The sequence below is a fragment of the Eumetopias jubatus genome, unplaced genomic scaffold (genome assembly GCF_037043125.1).
Source record: "Eumetopias jubatus isolate StellerSeaLion01/CBP00866 unplaced genomic scaffold, mEumJub1_p1.0 scaffold_2, whole genome shotgun sequence".
Classification (NCBI taxonomy): Eukaryota; Metazoa; Chordata; class Mammalia; order Carnivora; family Otariidae; genus Eumetopias; species Eumetopias jubatus.
In genome coordinates, this window is record NW_028274808.1 from 71,516,919 (window position 1) to 71,537,873 (window position 20,955).

Below are 20,955 nucleotides of genomic sequence, written 5' to 3' on the forward strand. Positions count from 1 at the left end.
AATGGTGGCCTCCCAATCTCCACCCGGAGGAGCTGAGAACTCGGGGCCCCGCTCCTCAGTGCGCCACCAGAGAAAAGCAGTCACTCCCTTGTCCCCGGTCTCTCGCCGCACTCCGTGCTCACCCGGCCTGTGACCGAGCATTTCTATCTCTGGCACCCGACCCCGTGTGGAGTCTCCAAACCCAGCAGATCCCTGCGGTGCGCTCCCTTGCCGCTCCTCCCCGGGAAGGAAGGGGAGTCTCCCCGGCTCTGCCGCTTGTTGGGTCCCTGCTGCAGGAGCAGTGGCCCGACTGGGCCATGGATCACAGTTTATGGCCACCCCGAGCTGAGAGCCCGCGCCTTGGCTCTGTTTCTGCAGCCGGCTTCCCCGCTCTGATACCTGGGAGCTCTGGCGCACTCAGGCTCCCCCGGTCTTTCTGTGACCCCAAGGGTCCTGAGACCCCACTGTCCCGCGAGGGTTCCACCCCCGCTTAGCCACTGGAGCGACGTCCCTCAGCGGAGCCGACTTCTAACAGTTCTGATTTTGTGCTCCGCGCTCTAGCACTTGCCGGAAGCGGCCGCGGAGGCCCCTCCCCCGCCATCTGTCCTCCCGAATATCGCCTCGGATTCACTTCTCCACACGTCCTACCTTCCAGTAAGTGGTCACTTCTCTGTTCAGAGAGTTGTTGCTACTCTCCTCTTTGATCTCCTGTTGAGTTCGTAGGTGTTCAGAATGGTTTGATCCCTATTCAGCTGAATTCCTGAGACCAGACGAAATCTAGGTCTCCTACTCCTCTGCCATCTTGCTCCGCCCCCTCTAAGATCTCTTTCACAGTTAACATTGTTATGGGAGAAATCAAATGTTTCTTAATAAAAGGAGGTATAACAACTCAAAAAGAGAACTAGAAAAATCATCTAAACACACAGTAAATATTTCTTTCTACATCTTTTCAGGTATAAAATCAGGATAACTCTTCGGTGGCATCTCAAACTAATGTGATGCCATGGCACTGGCAGATGATAGTCAGGCACCAATTACCCAGATTGATTCTTAGGTCAAACTCTTCTGTCCTAAGACAGCAATGGATGCTATAAATCACTCACCTATTTATCCACACAGGGAAAAATTCTTTTTTTTAAAGATTTATTTATTTATTTTGGAGAGGGCGTGGTGAACGGGAGGGAAAAGGAGAGAGAATCCCATGCAGACTCCCTGCTGAGCGCAGAGCCCCGATACAGGGCTTGATCTCAGGAACCTGAGATTGTGATCTGAGCCGAAATCAAGACTCGGACGCTTAACCAACTAAGCCATCCAGATGCCCCGCACAGTGAAAATTCTTTACATATTTTACATGTCTGTTTTCTACTTTGTTGGGGGACTTTTCATCACCATTTGAAGTTTCTCTATAGAGGCTAGTTCTTCTTCCTCCAGGTTAAGCCTCTTGAAAAACATGTATCCACTTCACCTGCCTTTTTCTGAGAAGTAAGAGTGGCAAGATATTTAGACAGGATCAGCTTTAGGAGCAGAAATCAAGAATATTGTTTTTTTTAATTACACTTATATTTAGACCATTAAATCAAATATTTACTGAGTATTGTTTTTTTAATTATGCTTATATTTAGACCATTAAATCAAATATTTACTTAATCCTTGATAAAAGAAGTTAGTTAATTTAAACTGTAAGCATTAATAGAGAAAAGAAAACTACCAGGTAAAACAAGGACCAAAACATCAGAAACAGTCTATCATGTATTTTGTGGGTAATCCTTGGCCCTTTTTCTCTAGGTTCCTTTTCACCATATAGGGCCCATGTTCCATTTAAACTTGTTTTCACTTGCACTGAGTTGGTGAATGGCAGATTCTGATTTTAAATGCCTTATACTTTTTGGTTTTCAGAAAATTTTATGTTCAACTCAAGACCTCCTTCCCTTTTTTTTTTTCAATTTCTTATTTTATCTCTAGTTAGTTAACATATAGAGTAATACTGGTTTCAGAAGTAGAATTTAGTGATTCTTCATCTACATATAACACCACGTGCTCATCACATCAAGACCTTCTGTCTGAAGTGATTTTTATTCTAATATGATCTTATCTTTCCTGGTTAGCTCTTAATGAAGGAACATGTATTATCAACCAAAAACTGTCAGGACACAGTAAAGATTTTTTTTCTAAAGATTTTATTTATTTATTTGACAGAAAGAGAGGTAGCGTGAGCAGGAACACAAGCAGGGGGAGTGGGAGAGGGAGAAGCAGGCTTCCCGTGGAGCAGGGAGCCCGACGTGGGGCTCGATCCCAGGACCCTGGGATCATGACCTGAGCTGAAGGCAGATGCTTAATGACTGAGCCGCCCATGCGCCCCCACAGTAAATATTTTAAGCAACATATATACTTATTCTAAAATCCATTTATCCTTCCACTTCCTTATGATGTCTTTAATTTCGTTATGAAAGGGGAAAATATATCAATCTAATGATAGTCTCAAAAGAAGGCATTTGAAGTTGTAAAGTTTAATAAAGCAAATAACAGTGGAACAGTGGTACCCCTAATTAGAATGGTAGATTCATTTGAGAGAACTCACAAAGGGAAGAGAGTATAATCAACAGAGGGAGGCTAATATTGCAAAAAGAGAATACCTCTATACCTTATTGTCAAACCTTTCAAATCAGTCTAGAAGCAGATGCATTCGACAAGACTGTTGTTCTTTGCTTTATTTAGCTTCATTATGTTCCCAGATTTTTATGTGACACCTAAAGGAGAGATCTCACCTACTCTGGATGCATAACTTGTGGCATAAGCCTAAAACACAGCAGTTTCCAGATTCCGTTTCTAAAATCCTTCCAATAGTAAGTTGATGTCAAATTTATTCTTCCCAAAGAATCTGTAGGATGGGATTCCACCTCTGTAGACACATAATTAATCGCCATTGTGATAATTAGGAACTATACAGATTCACATGATAGGAATAGGCATGGCTCGATTTTTTTTCAATTAAATTGTTTTTTGGATGAAAAGTTGTTTAATAAAATACAATATATAGAATGGATATTGTAGATGTTAAATGCATTTTGGAAAATACAATTGAATTTTTAAAGTTAAAATGTAATATCTAAGATTTAGAAAAATTTAGGTTAATGTCTTTTCATAGACCATAGAAGATATTCGACTTCAGTAGCAATGTCTCAAGTTAGCTTTTCTTTGCAATTACTTGCTTTTTGAGCTTACAAAGAACTCTTGTCCTTAACAATCATGTATATAATTGCTTTAACAGCCACAGTAGATTTAGTGTAATGAATTGGTACTGAAAAGAAATACTTGCGGAGTAATTTTGTACGCACGGATTGAATTCCATCATGTAGTCTTGATTATTATTATTGAAATTAATTATTGAAAATAAATTGCAAATATTTATATAGAACTTATTCTATGCCAGTGTATTCTGTGTTTTCTATATGAATTCACAAAAGTCCTGTAAGGTAGGTACTGTTACTGTTTTTGTTGTATTGATATAGTAACAGAGACAAAGGGAGGTTAACTAAATTGCCATTAAGGGCCAGACTTAGGATTCAAAAGCAAAGACTCTTGTTTCAATCCTTCTGTTCTTAACCCCTATGCTGTGCTTCCTATGCATTTGTTTTTTCTTTATTTTGGCAGTGATTCCTGTGGATATATATTAATAAGACAACATTAGTTTCATAAAGACCATTTATTTGTTATTTTATGGAAACATTATATATGCTTAGATTCAGATATTAGCATTTGTTCTGCCACATTTGCTCCTCCATTCGAAGCCATGCTCAAAGATTGTCACCAAGTAGCTGCTGAAGGACTGCATGAATATATTGAAAAACTAAATAATTACAAAGACAAATATTTGAGGTAAAGAGATCTGATATAATTCCAGTACCCCAGAATTAATAGCATGAGCTCTGTGGACCAGTTCCCCTAAGAAATAATCATTACCTGTTGATTGTTTTTTAACAGTGCAAATTTACTTTCTGGAAATTGTTCAAAGTGTATACAATAAATGAAGAAAAAATTGATTCAGGAAAATCTACTCAACCTTGGCAAGAGCATCCAGTAGTACCTGAGTCACAGTTCGTCTCCCACCCACACACACATAGCTCAGACTAATGGAAACTCCACTTGGAGACGATGTGGCCAAGAAAATGGGACTCCCTTTCTGTCCAGCTCCCAGTTAAGGGCTATGGTATTTCTCTGGGATGGGTGGTGAGCCAGCATGTTTCATTCCCCCAGCTACATGTTGTAGAAGCTAAATTCCAAGTGAATGAGGCCAAGGGGCCAGGAGCTCCTTTTCTCCACCCAGACTTGACTCATGAACCAGAGGCTTACCACAGGTGTGGAAGGTCAAAAATACTGTGGTTTTGATTGCCCTTACCACAGCTTACTCATAGGGTGGAGGTACCATATTGGGTAAGATAATCTGAAAGCCCTAGAAGTTACTTCCCCCACACAGCCCTCCAATCACAAAACAAGGGTGCTACTCTGAGAGTAGTGGTCAGCTCCTTGGTGAGTTACAAACATAGACTACACTAGGTGGGGTTGCCTCACAGAGTCACCTTTATCTGCAGCATATAAGGAGACCGTGGGGAATAATTTCAAAAGCTGTGAGTCCCCCAACAGGACTAGGCAGGCTCTTTTTATTAGGGTTTGGGATGAATATTGAGAGGGGGAGGCCTCATCATCACACATAATGGGCAGGTATAAAGTTGCACAAGTATACTCAAAAAACATGCCTGTATGTACATGTATGTTATGCTAATGAAGCTGATACTCCTGCCAGGGTGGGGATTTTAACATTATGAGGAAGCTGAGGTAATTCATCTGTGTAGGCATCCTCCTGGGGTCATCCTCAAAATGTTTCTTTTGTTCCAGCAACTCATTAGTAAGTTTCTAAAAGGTAAAATTGATAGTTAAGCAGGAGCTTCTAGGAGTTTCCTGAGTTTAGGGGGGTCTTGCTGGTGACAACTGTTCTTGCTTCCTGCCCCTGAGCAGTGGCTCAGAGATTCTGTTCAGTGGGAGAGGCTTATCATAAGAACAAGCTTCAAAGCTTTGCCCAAAATAATGAATTGAATCGAAACATCGTGGGGAAGTTCAAGCCTAACAGTACTTCCCATATCAATGGGTATTTGTGGATATTTTGGTGGTCAGCAATTAAGAATAGGCTATAGGTACATGAGAACAACAGCTAACCCGGGGGTGCCTGGGTGGCTCAGTTGGTTAAGCGACTGCCTTCGGCTCAGGTCATGATCCTGGGGTCCTGGGATCGAGTCCCGCATCAGGCTCCCTGCTCAGCAGGGAATCTGCTTCTCCCTCTGACCTTCCTCCATCTCATGCTCTCTCTCTACCATTCTCTCTCTCTCTCAATAAATAAATAAAAATCTTTAAAAAAAAAAAAAAAAAAAACAGCTAACCCGTAGTCCAGCTAGTTTATCAGAGAGACCTAGACCTCCTTTTGTCAAAACAAACCTCAAAGACTGGCCCACAGAATGACCCCTGCAAAGGACCCGAACGTGATGGGATCAGACTAGAGCAATTTATATCCCAGGGCGTCGCCGGAAACTTCAGGACAGACAGCCACTGAATTGTGGAGCCTAACATCTGGGTGGGAACACAATAAAGGCAGACAGCATAATGGAGAAATCAGGGAAAGAAAAAAATCAAAAGATCCCTGCTTAAAGCCATTGCCATTGCAGGCTGACTATGCATGAGCCCAAAGTTGAGCCCTCCCAGGAGTGACACCAGAGGCTTCAAACTGCAGGGGAATGAATTCACTAAAATTCCCAGGCCAAGTTACTAAACAAATGAGCAAATACATACCAACAACAATCCATGGGAGAGGAGAGGAGGAAGGGGGTATCAGCCCCCAGGATTGCAATAATATGTTTTTTTAAATGTCCATTTCTCAAAAAACAAAAAGAAAAAGAAAAACAAATTATGGGGCATGGAAAGAAAAAAAAAAGATCTATACAAAGGGAAAAAGAAGATAAGAGAAACTGTGGGATTTACTAGGCAAAGACATTGAAGCAGCCTTTATCAATAGGTTCAAAGAGTTAAAGGAAATCATGTTTGAAAAAGTAACAGAGAAACGAAGTGAGAGTTCTAGAGGGGAGGGGGGTGGGGGGATGGGTTCACCTGGTGATGGGTATTAAAGAGGGCACGTACTGAATGGAGCACTGGGTGTTATATGCAAACAATGAATCATGGAACACTACATCAAAAATGAATGATGTAATGTATGGTGATTAACATAACATAATAAAAGAAAAGAAAAAAAGTAATAGAATTATGTTAATTATACTTCAATTAAAAAAGAAAGTAGAAGGTATGATAACAATCTCCCATTCATAGAAAATATCAATAAAGTGATAGAAACATGAGAAAGAACCAAATGTAAATTTTGAAATTAAAAATATTACTAAATGAAAAATTCACTAGAATGACTCAACAGAGGATTTGAGCAGGCAAAAGAAAAGAACAAGTGAATTTGAAGATGTACTGATAGAGGCTATACAATCTGAAGAACAGAGAGAGAAAAAAGGAAGAACAATGAAGAGAGCCTCAGAGAAATGTATGACTCCATTTTGTGCACCAACATACACAGAATGGAAATTGCTAAATAAATAAGACGTTGAACATAGAAGAAACATGTAGAATCCCTAGTTCAGGGTCAGGCGCATTTGATTGCCATGTGTCTTTCATCTTTCTAAATCTTGTACATTTCCAAGCCTTTGTATCTTTAATGTAATAATGTAATAACACGGACATTATTGAAGAATACAGCCTGCCCTTATTTCTGAAACAGAACCTGCCTCAAATTGGGTTCTCTGATGTTGCCCCATGATGAGATTAAATTTATGCATTCCCACATGGAATAATGTATGTTCCGTCTTTCTTAGAATATCATCTTGGTGGCATATAATGTCCATCTGATTCTCACTGGTGATGTTCAGCTTAATCATTTGGTCTAGGGATTTCCAATTTCTCCATCACAGAGTTACTATTTTTTTTTGTCATGCAAAAATTAAGGAATCTGTGAGAGAACAATTTAAGATGATGCCAAGTATCCTGCTCCTTACCAAAATTTCTTTTAGATTTAGCACCAATTAAAGATTCTTTCCTAAACCACTCTTTAGTATAATGAATAGTAATTTTATTTTTATTTTAAAAGATTTAGTTACATTTTCAAAAATTAAAATCATGTAATAGTCATTTACACTTAAATAATTTTTTTTAATTTTTAGTATTTTTACTTAGGATTTGTTTTTTCCACTTAATTTTGATCAGCTACTTTTAATATTTTAGAATAAAATAACATTTTAAAAACAAATTAAAATAACTATACTTTTATTTCTAAATTTTGTGTAATTAACATCTTTAATGACTGATAACTTTATTATGTTGTATTCCAAAATCTCCAGATTGGTTACAATAAACACAAATTTATAAGAAAACCTTGACTCTAACAAAACCATTAATGATTTTATATAAGTGAGAGAAATAAAATAACATGAAATATGTAAACATACGAATTTTGTACAGTTATTTTATTTCTAAACAAAAAATTTGGTGGCTCATTAATTATATACTCAGATTTGCTCAGTAATACTTAAATTGTTCTTCTTTAATAAACAATCACAGTTTATACATTTGGACGGGGGTGTGTGTTTAATGAAGTTTTATTTTTTAAATGGGAGTATAGAATATATACAATTTAGCAATTGTCAATTACATTGATTTACAGTATTTAAATATATTAAAATTCAATTATTAAATATAAATATGCAAGCTTTCATATGTATTTTTTGTTCTGGGCCCTGCAAAAATTAGAGGTCGTCCGGGTGGTAAGATTGCCATCTCTACGGAAAGAGCCAGGTTGAGAAACAACTGGAAAATTCTGGGTACTGCCGATCACTTTCACTACGATTTCATTCAAAGCAAGAGAGAGGAGGTTTGGTTTAAAGTAAATTATTTAGAAAAAAATAAATTATTTAGGAAATTATTCAATCAAAGCTTATATGCAAAGTTCATATACAGAGATAGGATATTTGCAAAAGTGCAGGATTTAAAAAAGAGATATAATGATCAGAGTGGGTCAGGTGCTGGAATCAAACAGCCCCACCTTTGCATCGAATGTGGGAATTCCCTCTGATTTCCACAAGAGCTAACAAGGCAAATTATTTCTAAGCATAAATAGGCTAATATTCCTTAGTGCCTAAATGTTGCCTTTTATTTTATCTCTGAAGTTTTAATGATGGGAAAATACAACTTACTGAATAACCTGGCACTCCCCCATTTTAAGTGTGGGAAACTAGAGTATAGGAAACATTTCTGCACAAGAGAAGTTAGCAAAACACAATAAATCTGTGCAATATTGTCTGAAAAAGAAACCTTTGTATAATACTTGTTTCTTAAATATGATTCAGCTCAGGCAACCTGTAGAGGAGATCTGAAAAATCCTGGGCCTGGGGATATACAGAGGGCATGTATCTGTTCCTCAGTCACTTTGAGGTAACATCTTTCTCTTGTTCTTCATTAATAACACTAATTATAGCTGAAATCCTTTACCAGTATCCTCTGGTACCCACTGAATCTTAGCAAGAGAATCCTTTCATTTTTATCCTTTGAGTTGGCATTTTATTTTTTTGTCTATCTTCATTAAAAGGGAAAAACAACAAAGTTGCTCTTCCCCGGGGCAGAGAAAAACACGCCTCCATTTTCTATAGCCCTTCTTTTTCTTAATCTCTGCCCTCTCCCCACTCTCAGCCAATTCCTGTGCACTGTAGGTTATTTCCTCTGTGGGTTTAGTCCAATCTGATGTCTGACCTGAGGACTAAAATTAGGTTCATTCTATTTCAAGCATGGGAAGTCATGAGATGTGCTTCTTTCTAAGACTGGAAAACACAAATTTAAATCTAGCATTTTTCATGTGACTGGTCAGCAAAAAATCTTTTAATTCTGTTTCTTTGCTCTTATTTTCATGTTAATATCACTGCTGAGAAGTTTTCAAGAATCTCACCAAAATATGTGAACCCCTCCCCGCCCAAAAAAGGAAAAGAAAGCAAATCAACAAACCCCACATTGCTCTTTGCTTTTACTTACTTTAAACAATGCCTGTATATTTGTGTAAAGTAACATCTTTCCTATGCCTTTGATGTCAACGTGTAATGTAAAAAGTAAACAAGAAAAAAGAGAGGCTAAGTAGTTGGCTGAATATTTTTAATGTTATGCCTAGATCTGTTTTGTTTTTTTTCTTAATTTTACTGAGCTTCATTGGAACCTTAAATGTCAATCAAATTTAGATGCATCATTGCCATAGTTTTATTACTCTGGATTGCTCTAATCTTTCCTTAATACAAATAACTTAGCTCATTAGTTATGAAGACTGTTTTTTTTCCTGTTGATTTAGATGATCACAGCAATGCTCATCCTTTTTAAGTTTGCATCACACTTACTTCAGGGGCCTACTACTTCATAAAATGAAGCTTGATGTCCAGCTATGGACACCCAAACAGGCAGAATCATTCCCTGAGATGGGCAAATGTCCTTACCCATCATTTATTGTTCCAATATTTGGTATGTCTTCTGGTTTCCTGAATAGAATTCTCATCTTTCCATTTCCCTCAATTACTCTATCAACAATTTTCATTAAGAACACAGGTCATTAGTCTCATATGAGGAAAACAAACTCTAGTGACACTAGGGAAATGCTCTTCAAAGAATATTTCCGGAGTCTTTAAGGAAGTTGAAATGTTCCCCCAAATCCCTTTTTGTATATTAAAGAAGGTTTTCTTTATGGTATTTCTGAGAGGAATTACAGAATGGTTAAATCCCGTTGTCCTAGTTTTTTTTCTACATTTGCACAATGTCAGCTGCTATATTAATAGGACTGATTACTCCCCTGACCTCCAATTTGGCCAGTTCTTATAAATAAAGGGCCTGGCTTTGTTCCAGCGAAACTTCACAAAAAGAGCAGTGGGCCAGATTTGGCATGCAGGCCACACTTGGCCTCTCTGAGAGATACAAACATTCAGCAGGTATTGGAGGGCATACAAATAAGTATAAATTTCTAATCTCAAAACATTTACAAGCTGGTAACAAAACACAAAGATAACTGACCATTTTACAAGTTCCAAATGCGTGATGCAGAGAATGCCAAAGGCCTGAAATAGCCTTTGGAGGTAATGTATGTGGTAGAAATTTTTGAAACGAGAAACAGTGAAAATATAATGTTGTTATGGTTTAGCCATTTTGCTACCCACATTTAATACTCAAAAATGTTGACTATATTGGTAAATTTCTAAAAAAAAAACAACCATGAAAGTAAGACTTTTGATTACAGAGTTATGTTAGTTACTTAATCATCACTCATTTTTGTAACTAGTCTATTTATAATTTTATTGGACTAATCTCAATTTTGTACCATTCTCGGTAATCATGTTTGTATCTTTGAGCTGTACTTCTTTACTTATTTTCTTTGCCAAAAATTTATGATAATTTCAAAACAGAATCTTCTGTGCTTTAAGCTACCCCCCCCTTTTGCACTTTGGGGACAGCTTATTGTAATGTTTGTCCGAACCAAAAAAGTTTTTTCTTTCTTTCCCCACTAATTATGTATATCTGTACCATAAGAAAATAAGTGCTTCCTCCACACAGGTTAATGATAGCTCCAAGGCCAAATAAATCCAGGAGGTTAGACAATTTTCAGAAAATTTGTGAACTTTTGCCTAAGCTACTTGTATTATTGAATGTCATTACTTGAGTTGTCTGCAGCGGCGTGTTGTTCTTTGCTTCAGCTAAGAGGCCTGACCTCAGTATGCTGGGTAAAAGATAATGAACAAAAATAATTTTTAAAAATTATTACAGTATGAAGTATCCACAGCACAACATATTTTTAGTTTGGAGGTAACATATTCTGTGGGAACTGGGACAGTGTAAGATCACATAAGCGTACCTGGGAAGAGTGAGAGAGAAGTCACAGTTTTGTCTCTTATCTGATCTCAGGAGATACACATTAGCACCTTTTTAAATTTACAAAGGAAAAACACTGTATTCTCTGTTCTTAACATGATAGGTTTGCTTAAATCTGTACTTTAATAATAACCTGAGATTGATACACTTACTCCAAAGCGGAGTAAAATTACACTGGAAAACTAATGTAAAGAAAATAATTCACCTGTTTTAGCACAAATAAGTCTTTTCTATGATGTGGCTGTCCCAGGAACGTTGAAGAATGAAGAAATGAGGGTCTATCTAGCATGTTCTGTAATTATGATGTTTAATGTCTCTAACAGAGGAAAATAATTAGCAAAGCAAAAACAAAACAAAACCTCTGAAATGGATTTCTGTGATAAATTCCCACATATCTAAAGCAAGCATACTTTTCTCTAATGTCTTTTTCTCTTCTCTTTTTAGATTTTACACATTTACATTATAATTAATGTGAAGAAGAAACCATTCATGTGCCAAAGTACAGCTCCTTAGTTTTAATGAAGGAGAGTCCAGCAAGAATCTGTCTCTTGCAACACAAAACTGAAGAAATGTTTTGATCATGCCTGAACAAAAAGAGAGCACCATTATCACTCTTTGGCTATTCATAATGTTGAGAAGATTTCATTCTTTGGTATACAGTATCTTTTCTTGAACACATCTACTCTGAACATCACAACTTGATTGTATTTGCCAAAATGAACATAAATGGCATTTGCTCCTCTCCAAAGAGGAAGTTTAACCAAAAAAGCTTTTCCTGGTCTCCAGTTTTCCCAAGGCTCAACATATCCCAATTTAATATAAACACAGCTCTGGATAAATAATCTGAGTTTGTTCTCAACCAGTGTGCCTGTTGACTCAGCTAGGAGTCTGTCACCCTGGTGTAATTGAATGGGATGGCTGCCATTGAAAGCTGACAAGAACACTTCTTTACCTTTATGTATTTCAGGCACCGCTTTCATAGCTAACTGCATTTTTGGCAAGAAAGCGCATTTAATTTGGCTCATATTTCTTCAGTCATTATCAAAATTACTTCTAGAACGCCAGTGATAGATGATTTGTTGCTTTTTTATCTGGATGTTACCAGGGCTCTTTAGGAGAATAGGTGAAAAGGGGGAAAAATCAAAATGTAGCATGTTTTCTGTTTGTATCAGTTTAGAATATTTTATCAGAATATTTTACCTCAGTGCAGAAATTCAGCATCAATTTTCATAATTAAAAATTGATAGTTTCCTGGGGTGCCTGGATGGCTCAGTTGGTTAAGTGTCTGTCTTCAGCTCAGGTCACGATCCTGAGGTCCTGGGATCGAGCTCTATGTCGGGCTCCTGGAGCATGCTTCTCCCTCTGCCCTTCACCCCACTCATGCTCTCTCTCACTCTCTCTCAAATAAATAAATAAATAAAATCTTTAAAAAAATAAAAAATAATAAAAAATAAAAACTGACAATTTCCTGAAATAAGAAATTCTTTCCTATCTTTTTCTTTCTACCTATCTCTCCACATGAGATATAAAAACAGCCAGGAAAAGTGAAGCATTTGTGAAAGATGTTCTATAAATGACATGATAATTAATTCACTATTCAGTTATTGGACAAAACTAAAGTAATTTGAATAATCATGTTTTGGAACAACCTGATCAATCCAAGTGTCATAAAATATTTAGGTAACAATCAGATTAGAGTTCTTGGGGAAATCTTTGTACATTAGCATGAGGATAACTTAAACTGTCTAATCAAAGCATGTTTGATTTCCATGAATATGTTCTCATAAACAGGTGCATTTGAATTTTTGTGTATAGTCATACTGTACCTTCTAATTTGTAGCTATCACTAGGAAATAAATCTTCCATATCACAATTTGTCATTATTCTACCAAGCTACAGTCAATAATTTATGAGTAAAAGTGACTCTCTGTGTTTTAACTCTAATTAAATATGAAAGTATTCATTCTTGGTCAATTTATGGTTGAGGTGAATGGTTAAATGGCAGCAAGCTCATATTGGAAAAAAATGCATAATGTATTCTGATTTGTTGGTGGACAAAAGGAATCCTAAAGAAAGACTGAATAATCATAATCATGTGATAAAGATATTTTATTCACTGTGGATCATCATGGTGGTACATAAAACCACCTGTGCCATCCAGGTTCACTTCAGAATCTTTTCCATTTTGACCAGAAGAACTCAGATCTCTTTGGAAATTTAAATATATACTTTTATAACTTAAGAAAAAAAAATAGAAATACATAATTATCCCAGGAAAGTATATATTGGAGGGAAAAACTGAGAGCAAATAGTACATAGAAGATTATGTAATTAACTCTACCTCTGAAACTGATGATACACTATATGTTAATCAATTGAATTTAAATAAAATAAAATTTAAAAAGGAGATTATGTAATTAGATTGATCTATTTTATTTTCTTTCTGTTAGTAGGATATCAGTTCATAATGCATTAACTGAGCACCAACTAAATGCAAGTTCTTTCACTGAAAGAACACCAGATTTAAAGCCAGAGGAAAAAACACTTAAAGCTCCCACTCATTGACTTGAGAAAATCTATTCATATTTTTCAATTTCCTCATCTATATAATGCACATAGTATTGATTATTAGCCTTGTTATCAACATCACTGAAAATATATAAACATGAATTTATACAGCATAAATTGCTAGTTATGTTGTTAGCTAATTCGAGGTAAATTCAAATTGAAAGCTAACATCCTGGGACTTTCACTATCTAATAGGAAAAAATCTTTTAAACATAATCATTCAAATTCCTGACTCTGTTACTCTAGTTATAATAATTTGCCTTCAGTATCCTCAATATACATTCATTTTAAATCTTTGTTTTCTATGATATATAAAATATACTCAAAGGAGCATCTCCCTTAATGAATAGTTGTGACAGCAACACCCATACAACCATCTCTCATGTCAAGAAATAAAATCATGTATCCTACTCCAAACACAAATCCATAAAACTCTCTTCCCAGAAGTACCTATTATAATAACTTTATGATAATTAGTCTATTGCATTCCTTTATAGTTTTGCTATCACCTATGCATCTTTAAACAATGTAATTTGCATTTGCTCATTTTTGGAACATTATATAAATAAGAGGCCTTAAAATCTCTGTATGTCTCCTTTCAAAATTTGTAGGGTTCCTCTGTATTTTTGCACATAGATAGGGTTTGTTATTTTCAATACTGTACAGAACCACATTTTATCTAGTGCTTTATTTTATTTTATTTTATTTATTTATTTGAGAGAGAGAGGGAGAGAGACATAGAGAGCACAAGCAGGAGGAGGGGCAGATGGAGAGGAAGAAGCAGACTCTTTGCTGAGCAAGGAGCCCAATGTGGGACTTGAACCCAGGACCCTGGAATCATGACCTGAGCGGAAGACAGATGCTTAACCGATTGAACCACCCAGGCGCCCCAGAACTACATTTTAGACTATACTGTTACTTATTTAGCCAGCAAGTGTTGACACAAATTTGAATTATTTCAAGATGGGGGCTATTTTGAATGATGCTACAATAAACATTCTTGTACATGTTTCTTGTTGCCAGATATCCAATTCTCTTGGATGTATTCTTAAAAACAGAACTGCTGGGTCATTAGATATGGGTGTCTACTTACTTAGAATATATGGTGTTTTTCTTTTCTTTTCATGAATGCCCTACAAATTATAGCATCCATATTAAATTAAAAGTTTCTTGTTAACCCTGTCTCCCTGCTGATTTTTACATGGACCAAAATACAGTAGCCAACTTCCGGTGTTTATGTTTTTGTTGTGGGTGTTTTAATTCCGTATTGATTTTTTACCTCTAAAATGCATTATGACTTATGTTTGTGCAGATGTTATTTATATTTACCAAAATGTTTACTATTTTCTTGGATCTTCATTTTTTTCTTCCTTCTTAAGCTTCCTATCTGTAATCCTCTGCTTTCCACCAAGGCCATACTGAAGTACGTAGTTGCTTGAAAATAAATTCAATTATTTTCACTATTAAAAGATATTTTTGCTTAATACAGACTCCTAGGACACCAGTCCTCTGTCCCCCTGTCCTGCACATCGAAGATGCCATTGCACTTTACCTTTGTGAGATAATTTTTTGTCCTTAAGAATTTTTTTGGACACTTTAAAATTTCACTAAGCAGTGTCCAAATTTGAGGTTTTTTAAATAAAAAACTTAATCTAGGGGCGCCTGGGTCACTCAGTTGGTTGAGCGACTGCCTTTGGCTCAGGTCATGATCCTGGGGTCCTGGGATTGAGCACCGCCTCGGACTTCTTGCTTAGCGGGAAGCCTGCTTCTCCCTCGTCCCTCCTCCTGCTCATGCTTTCTTTCTCTCTCTTTCCTTCTCTCTCTCCCTTTCTCTCCCTCTCAAATAAAAAAATAAAATATTTTAAAAAATTAATCTAAAAAGAATTTGTTAGGTTTCCTGAATTAATGTTATTAACAGTATAGGAAAATTATCAGGAATTATCTCTTTACATATTGACTACCTCATTTTCTCCCTCCTCTCCTTCTTAATGATGCATAAACATTTTTTTTCTAGTTTAGGGTTTTTTTTTTACTTGAAAGTGTTTTCACTTTATTTTTATTATTTTTAAAAATTCCAGTATAACTAACATACAGTGTTGTATTAGTTTCAGGTGTACAATATAATGATTCAACAATTCTATACATTACTCAGTGCTCATCGTCATAAGTGACTCTTAATCCCCTCCACCTATTTCACCCATCCCCCAACGTACCTCCCCTTTGGTAACCACTAGTTTGTTCTCTGTAGTGAAGAGCCTGGGTTTTTGTTTGTCTCTTTTTTTCTTTGTTTGTTTTTCTTGTTTCTTAAATTTCATAGATGAGTGAAATCATATAATATCTGTCTTTCTCTGACTGACTAATTTCACTAAGCAGTATACCTTCTAGATCCATCCATTTTTATTGCAAATGGCAAGATTTCCTTTTTTTGTGGCTGAATAAACATATTTTAGACCTCACTTTAACCTCCATGTGAAATTTCCAGATCTAAATAAATCTAGGGATAAAACATTGGGTTCCATTCTAAATAATTTAATCTGACCAAGTCTAATATGATGATAATCCTGCCCATTAAGCTTTCAATTTTTATTATTGAATGCTTGATGTCTAAAATTCTTTTAGATTTTTAAAAAATCTGACATTATGTTTAATATTTATGTCCTCTGAGACAATTTCAAGCTTATTTATAATTCCTAAGCATTGTAAACACGATTATTTCATAATCTATCTCTGATAATTCCAAATATCTAAAGTTTGTCTGAGTCAGTTTCTGATGTTATTTTTGCTGGTTTTGACCTATTTTGCCTTGTTTCTTTGCATATTGAGATAATTCTGACTGCATACCTCTCCAGGGTATTGAAAAATCACTTTTACAGACTTTTAGAAGCCTAGAAAAAAACTAGCTTCTGTTAGAAAAAAAAATGTATGTTTGCTTCTTGCAGTCCTATAAACTCTATCAAGTCAAGATCATCATAAGTCAAAATTGACACGTTTCATGCACTCTGCAGGAGATATAAATCTGGGTCAGAAACTGATGCCAGGTTTTAACTGATTCAAACCCATGACTAATTCTCCCTTCATCTTTTTTAATTGTTGTTCTTCCTTTCTTTTATTTATTCTGCTCTATTCACTGGCAAGGCAACCTTCTAAGTGATAGTCTAGGGGGTACAGTGCTTTCGGTCATAGTTTAAAATGGGGAGGATTTTATAAGATTTTTATAAGGATTTTTATACCACTGTGGGTGAGTTCTGGGTCTCTATTTTAGCCTTTTTGTTTTCAGAGACTTAAACTACAAAGCCCAAGTTTGCCTGATGAGTAAATGTCATAGCCTACTTCCTTAGCTGCTCTGAGGGACTACTTTCCTTTTTGGATCGCCACTTTTTTTTAAAGATTTTATTTATTTATTTATTTGGGAGGGAGGGGGAGAGAGAGAGAGAGAGAGAGAGAGATCACAGAGGGAGAGCGTGAGGGAGAAGCAGAACTCCCCGCTGAGCCAAGAGCCTGATGTGGGGCTTGATCTCGGGACCCTGGGATCATGACCTGAGCCAAAGGCAAATGCTTTCACCTACTGAGCCACCCAGGCATCCCGTGGATTGCCATTTTTTAAAAAAAAATATTGGTTTCACTTTCTACATTTGCATTGTTAATGTATAAGAAAGCAACTGATTTCTGTGCATTGATTTTGTATCCTGCCACATTACTGAATTGCTGCATGAGTTCTAGTAATTTGGGGGTGGAGTCTTGGATTTTCCACATAAAGTATCATGTCATCTGTGAAGAGAGAGAGTTTGACTTCTTCTTTGCCAATTTGAATACATTTTATTTCTTTTTGTTGTCTGACTGCTGTTGCTAGGACTTCTCATACTATGTTGAACAATAGTGGCCAGAGTGGGCATCCTTGTCGTGTTCCTGATCTTAAGGGAAAGACTCTCAGCTTTTCCCCATTGAGGATGACATTCACTGCGGGTTTTTCATAGATGGATTTTATGAACTTGAGGAATGTTCCCTCTATCCCTATACTCTGAAGAGTTTTAATCAAGCAAGGATGCTGTATTTTGTCAAATGCTTTTTCTGCATCAATTGAGAGGCCCATATCGTTCTTCTCTCTTCTCTTATTAATGTGTTCTATCACACTGATTGATTTGTGAATGTTGAACCAAACTTGCATCCCGGGGATAAATCCCACTTTGTTGTGGTGGATGATCCTTTTAATGTATTGTTGGATCCTATTAGGTAGGATTTTGTTGAGAATTTTGGAATCCATATTCATCAGAGATATTGGTCTGAAATTCTCCTTTTTGATGGGGTCTTTGCGTGGTTTGGGGATTAAGGTAATGCTGGCCTCATAGAATGAGTCTGGAAGTTTTCCTTCTGTTTCTATTTTTTGAAACAGCTTCAGGAGAATAGGTATTATTTCTTCTTTGAATGTTTGGTAGAACTCCCCAGGGAATCCATCAGGCCCTGGGCTCTTTTTTTGGGGGGGGGAGGTTTTTGATCACTGCCTCAATCTCATTCCTGGTTATTGGCCTATTCATGTTGTCAATTGAGATACCACCTTACACCAGTTAGAAGGGCAAGAATTGACAAGGCAAGAAACAACAAATGTTGAAGAGGTTGTGGAGAAAAGGTAACCCTCTTACACTGTTGGTGGGAATGCAAGTTGGTACAGCCACTTTGGAAAACAGTGTGGAGGTGCCTCAAAAAATTAAAAATAGAGCTACCCTATGACCCAGCAATTGCACTCCTGGGTATTTACCCCAAAGACACAGACATAGTGAAAAGAAGGGCCATATGCACCCCAATGTTCATAGCAGCAATGTCCACAATAGCCAAACTGTGGAAAGAGCCGAGATGCCCTTCAACAGACGAATGGATAAAGAAGATGTGGTCCATATATACAATGGAATATTACTCTGCCATCAGAAAGGATGAATACCCAACTTTTACATCAACATGGATGGGACTGGAGGAGATCATGCTAAGTGAAATAAGTCAAGCAGAGAAAGTCAATTATCATATGGTTTCACTTATTTGTGGAACATAGGGAATAGTGTAGAGGACATCAGGAGAAGGAAGGGGAAAATGAAGGGAGGGAAATCGGAGGGAGAGATGAGCCATGAGAGACTATGGACTCTGAGAAACAACCTGAGGGTTTTAGAGGGGAGGGGGTGGGGAGATGGGTTCGCCTGGTGATAGGTATTAAAGAAGGCATGTACTGCATGGAGCACTGGGTGTTACACGAAAACAATGAAATATGGATCACTACATCAAAAACTAATGATGTATTTTATGGTGATTAACATAACATAATAAAATTAAATTAAAAAAATTGGTTTCATAGTTTCTTCCTATTTTGTTAGCTCTTCAATCCATGTAAATGTGTGTAAATACATATACATTCATTTTCATATATATATTTACACACATACATTTATATTACAGAAGTATAGATATATACATTTATACATGCATATAAACGTGTTTATTTTCAATCCATTTAGAGAAGATATTTAACAAACTTTCATCCATAATTTTTAGTTGTTTTCAATATAAAATGTTATGGGTTGAATTATTTCTTCCAGAAATTCATATGTTGAAATCCCAACCCCCAGTACTTCAGAATGGGACCTTATTTGGAAACAGGGCCTTTGCATATGTAATTAAATTAGAATGAGGTCATAATAAAATAAAAAAAATTAGAATGAGGTCATACTGGAGTAAGGTAGGCCCTCATCCAATAGGACTAGTGTCCTTATAAGAAAGCAAAATTTAGACACACACGCGCACCACACAAGGGGAAAGTCATGTGAGGATGAAGGCAGAGACTGCTGTGATGCTTCTACAAGCCAAGGAACTCCACAAATGGCCAGCAAGCCACCAGCTGTGAAGAGAGAGGCCTGGAGTGGATTCTTCCCCCAGCCCTCAGAAGGAATCAACCCTCTGGCACCTTGATACCAGATTCCTAGTCTTCAGAACTGGGACACAACACATTTCTCTTGTTTGAGCCTCTCAGTTTGTGGTACTTTATGCTGCAGCCCTAGAAAACTGATACAGATGAGTAAATGTAAATAACCTTGTCCAATGTTACCCAAAACACAAGCCCTCAAATGCCTTTTCTCACCTTAGAGGAAAGAGTGATTTGTGTGTGCTTCACAAAGAACAAGATCACTCTCCCTGCTCGCCTCACCACTCTCTCTTTCTTTTCTTCCTCTTTCTTTCTTCCTTTCTTTTCTTTCTTTCTTTCTTTCTTTCTTTCTTTCTTTCTTTCTTTCTTTCTTTCTTTCTTTCTTTCTTTCTTTCTTTTTCTTTCTTCTTTCTTTCTTTCTCTTTTTTCTTTCTTTCTCTCTCTCTCTTTCTGTCTTTCTTTCTTTCTTTCTTTCTTTCTTTCTTTCTTTCTTTCTTTCTTTCTTTTCTTTTTCTCTCTCTCTCTTTCATTTCTTTAAATAAGCAAAAAATCAACTGCATGCATTGGAAATATAAGGTTTATGAATGAGCTTGTTTCCTAACCCTTAAAACTCATCTATTACTTTCTGTCAAAATATGAGCTCCCTCAATAAAACAACACGCTCCTACAGGTTTGCGTATCTTATTCTTTTACCTGGAATTCACTCTTTATCTGCCTTTTAAACTCTGCCCATTCTTCAAAATAGAGTTTAAATGAGATCAGTAATGAAAAAAAAAAAAGAAACAAATAAAAAAGATACATATATCGGACATGGTATAACACAAGATGTTAAGCTGAAATAAAAGATTCCCTTACTTTCTTCTAAAGAAGGGGATATATCAAAAACTGGGTAGACATGGGATTATATTTAGCATTAATTAATTAAAAGAAAATACATAGAGCAAACTCTTGGGGCAATTTCAAAAATAAGACTGTTAGTTGCCAAAGAGATCTAAGCTATACTTGGAGGCTCATCTACAGATAAGAAAGTGATAGACATTGGAGGGAATTTAAAGCACAACAAATGGAGCTCTTTTTCTCTTTCGTTAATGTTAAGTGAGATAGAAACATTAGAAAATCCAATTAAAAAAAAGATTTGAACAGTTTTCCCAAAAAAGGAAATATAAATGGTTAAGAAATACATGAAAATACACTCAACTTTATTGTTATCAAGAAAATGCAAGGGCAATTGGGTGGCTCAGTCAGTTAAGGTCCAACTCTTGATCTCAGCTCAGGTCTTGATCTCAGGGTCATGAGTTCAAGCCCCACTTTGGTCTCCACACTGGGTGTGGAACCTACTTAAAAAAAAAAAAGACAATGCAGATTAAAAGCACAATGTAATCATACCACATTCTCATCAGTATGGCTAAATGAAAAATATTGTAATGAAATATTGCAAATATCACATGTTGACTAGAATGTGTAACAACTGAAACTCTCATGCTGTTGGTCCAGCTCTTTGAAAAACTGTTTGAAAA